Here is a 4,881-nt window from a genome sequence, read left to right on the forward strand (position 1 = left end):
AATATATCTAAATGTGAAGTTAAATGATATAGCTTCTACGATTTTCTTGTTTTTGACAAGTGTCTGAATGAATTCTGACTCATACTGTGAAAATAAGTAGAGGTCGACAAGGAGAGGCGCACAGTTTAGTTTAAACATATTTATTTATATTGGATTGGGAAACAAGTTTTGCAACTTGTATTAATCCCTTTCCACTTTGCGGATGCGAGTGCTGCCTTGTAGCGGCATTAGTCTACTCTTTTTTCGAACTTATCTACAAGGGTGTCTTTAACGTGCAAGAGATGTGGCTCTCTCTTAACAGGGGTCAGCCATTTATCGTCCCCTTCCGACGGACTATCATCGTTTCATCAAGACCATACTCGCAAATGGTGTCAAGGGAGAGCCGAAAATTGTGTTCCTGAAATTTTCATCCCGAACGGAAATGGAACCAGGAACCTTTGTGTTAGTAGTCCGATGCACTAACCACTATACCACAGCCCACCACGGCGCACAGTTCATTCCCATAAGAATACCGGCCGACAATTTGTTGAAAAAATCTACCTCCAAATTCAACAAATATGTTGTCGATAAGAAACTCGGGATCCCGCATAACGACCACTTGTTCCTCTGTCTTTTTGTTTTCTTGACATAAAGAAATACATATTTATGTTGAAAAGATTGTGGAGTTATAAGTTACATCTTTTAAAGACTATTTTTCAAGCTGTTTCACATGCCGGGTGATATTCAGGGTTGAACAATCAATCGATAGAACCAATTTCAGAAAAAGATCAAGAATGACTAGATTATTTTTTTTTTAGTCTTTTTCGAGTTCTTAAAGGAAAGGGGCACTAGCTGTCAAATTCATGGTCACCGATTTGACTCAAATTCTCATATTTGATTTATAAACATGTAAAACATTTATCCAAACTACCAAAAGTCCAAAAGAAACAGTTTACAGAGCATGGGGTAGAGAATATGTAGGTTCGTTTCGTGTGAATTTTAGTACAGACGCCATCTAATTAACTATCAATTTGACCTCAAATGACCATATAACACTGGTATTAAAGAGATAATAGTAACTGCAATTACGATTATCCCAATATGGCGACGGTAGATATAGGTAAAATCTTTACACTCATTTTTCTTAAATGTAGCATGCTTTTGTCAATAGTTACTCAGCTGCAAGGTTTATCTATACCATAACATCATATTTGAATCGTAAAGGTGCACTGGATTTGTCTAAGCGCTTTGAAAATTGCCGTCGAAAAATTCGGGATGATAATCGTAACTCTGAAAAAAAGATAATCGTAATTATGGTATTTAAAAATGGAAAGATAATCGTAACTGGAAAGTGTTTCATTGATATTGACACTAAAAACATATATCTGATAGCATATAATGAAGTTATGTCGATGAATTATTTACGAAACGTTCCAACATCTTATGACATTTCTTTTAATGCATATATTATTAACAGTTCTTAGGAAAACAGCTACATATGTGTATTAATTTATGTTTTTTGATTGAGTTAAGTCTGCCAATTGATATTTTAACGTGTGTTTTTCTATGTTGTGATGTTATGCTATTGTTTTTTACACTAGTAATTTTGGGGCCCTTTATAGCTTGTTGTTCGGTGTGAGCCAAGGCTCCGTGTTGAAGGCCGTACATTGACCTATAATGGTTTACCTTTTTATAAATTGTTATTTGGATGAAGAGTTGCATGTCTCGACAGCTGCTTCATTTTCCGTATCTTTAACAGGTACATGTATATATCAAACGGTTCACCAGCTACTATAAATTTATTATAGGATATGCATGTAACTTGATGATCGCTGTATAACATCTCTTATATTATGTGATACCTCGAAAGCCTTTGATAGGGTATGGTATAGTGGCCTATTAATAAAACTAAAAGCGTATGGTATTGATGGAAATCTGTATAAATGGTTTGAAAATTATATTTCAAATAGAAAACAAAGCGTTTTTGTTTCAATTGTCTATTCGCCTTTTGGTAAAACTAATGCAGGAGTTCCGTAAGGCTCTGTATTAGGTTCCCTACTATTTCTTATTTATGTAAATGACATAGCTGATAATTTGACAAGTCTAACTCGATTGTTTGCTGATGATACATCTCTTTCTTATTCCAGCAATAACCCTTACACTATAGAGGATGTCTTAAACAGCGATTTAGAACAAATTTCAGTATGGTCTAAAGATTGGCTTATTAACCTTAACCCTAATAAGACAAAGGCTATGATATTCTCCTGCCATACTTCCCCAGATGATATATTGAAAATAGAATTTCAAAACCATCTTGGTAGAATTTGTCTCCTGTCATAAACACTTAGGGATTACTTTTGATTCCAACGGTAAGTTCCATACACATATAGAAAATATTTTAAAGTGTGCAAGCACGAGATTAAATGTTCTTAAAAAATTGAAATATGTATTGAATAGAAATTATCTTGCTCGTATATATTTAACTTTTATAAGACCCGTTATGGAATATGCATGTGAGTTATTGGATGGTTGTACTCAACAAGAAGCCGACAATTTAGACCATGTTCAGTTAGAAGCAGGGAGGTTAGTAACTGGGTTGCCCGTGTTTTCTAGTCGGGAAGCTATATATATTGAAACTGGCTGGCAATTGATTGTGGACAGAAGAAAATCCAGAAAGCTCAATATATTCTATTCTTTACATAATGGGACTGCCCCTGATTATCTCTGTGATTTAATGCTCCCGATTGTTGGTCAAGTATCTAACTACGATTTGCGAAACAGTAATAATTATGTAGTACCCGGTTATAGACTAGACATAACTAGAAAATCCTTTTTCCCATCCACTACTATTGAATGGAATAGCCTCCCCCCCCCGACATACGTACGTCCAAAACATAAATATTTTTAAACGAAAGATGAAGTCCAAATTGATACAGCCACCTTCCTATTTTAGTTGTGGGGATAGAAAACTTAGTATCATTCATACACGTTTGAGAAATATGTGCAGTTCTTTAAATTCAGATTTACATCGTGTTAATATTAAACCCAGTCCCGCATGCAGCTGTGGCCACCCTGTTTAGGATAGTATACACTATTTTTAGAGTGCGCTCTTCACAACGAAGCCAGAGAAATACTGTTTTCAAAATTAGAAAGTTATGCTATATCCATTGAGCTTCTATTAGCTGGTGACGGTGACCTTTCTTTTCAGCAGAACAAAGACATTTTTGAGTCCGTACAATCTTATATCATAATAACACAAAGATTTAAAACAATCAATTAACATTCTAAATTTCTACTTTACAACCTTTCGCTTCCGTCTAGTTGTTTCATTATTATTCCTTATTATATTGTTGTTTTTTTTTCTTTTTTCTTTTTATTTCTAATTTTTGTTTGAAGTATGTATTACATGCATTACTACTATGTTATGGTTTTTTTTCGCCATTATCTAATGTACTTTGTGTTTATATTTAAATTGGGAGAGGACGTCTGTAATGTTGTTATAACTTGTGTCCAATCCCTTTTGCTACTTTTGCAAATAAAATATGTTTAAACTAAAAGCATATAAACTATGCATATTGTTGTCAGTTATAAATAGATATACAAGTTGAAATGATAGGACTTTTTTTTACTGGGAACTCACTTTTGTCCCATGACTGTATATATATATACATATATAGGTAAATATGTCCTAGATATTAACCTGTAAGTTTCTTCATTTATTTTTATATGCGTTTATGTCATTGTTAAACTTGACATTTGCATTTTTAACACACAAAATACCATTGAAATGCTGAAAGACACATTTATTATGTTTCAGTTACTATTATCCGATAAAGAAAATTACGATTATCAAAGAAGAAAAATACCATAGAGTTACGATTATCATACCGATTTTTTCAACGGCAATTTTCAAAGCGCTCAGACGATTCCAGTGCACCGTTACGATTCAAATATGATGTAATGGTATAGATAAACCTTGCAGCTGAGTAACTATTGACAAAAGCATGCTACATGTAAGAAAAATGAGTGTAAAGATTTTACCTATATCTACCGTCGCCATATTGGGATAATCGTAATTGCAGTTACTATTATCTCTTTAATACCAGTGATATAAGCGATGTAAACATAAATAAATATATGAATAGATTAAACCAACACGTGCAATTGGATTTTAATAGGTCTGTTTGATTTTATTTTATAGATTAAACATATATGTTTCTCATTTTTTTTAATTGTAAGAATGATTTTATATGGATCGAATAAGTAATCAAATGGTTTACCGTAGTTTCACTTTCATTGTTGACATTATTTTTCTTTAAAAATAACCAGTACACGTACAAATTATGCATGTGTTGTCAATCTCTAGCTAGGGGTTAAACTGAAGATCACATGAATACGGATTTAATGAGGTTGCCTGAGTCACTTGCAAGTGAATTAGCAAATATCAATCATCGGTTTCTTCGCTTAATTTGACAAAATTGAACCATTTTGGCTGCTAAAGCGGCAAATTATTATTTCACTATTTCACTTTCGTTATTGATTTAACAAAAAAAATCCTACTTTAGAGATTTTATATATCTAGTAGCTAGTACCCCTTTAAGATTTTTAATGGTTTTCACTTACTACAGTAAATCCTCCGAAAAATACAGAGACGGGTGAAGTTCTTCTTCTTCTTATGGTATCCAGTTATCCATCAGATTTTTGATGATTACTAACTGCTAAGGGGCTTATTTGTGAAATAAAGTCATGAGATAAGGATCGAATGCCAGTATTACTGTTTTATTTTTCAATTAGTATTAAGTATTTTATAACCGGCATATTCAAACGGAAAAGGTCAAACCCTGGTCCTAGTAAATTTTCGAGTGCGCCGACCGTTAGCTGGTGGCCTCTTGTTTTTGCCAC

Source organism: Mytilus trossulus, chromosome 7 (genome assembly GCF_036588685.1).
Source record: "Mytilus trossulus isolate FHL-02 chromosome 7, PNRI_Mtr1.1.1.hap1, whole genome shotgun sequence".
Lineage (NCBI taxonomy): Eukaryota > Metazoa > Mollusca > Bivalvia > Mytilida > Mytilidae > Mytilus > Mytilus trossulus.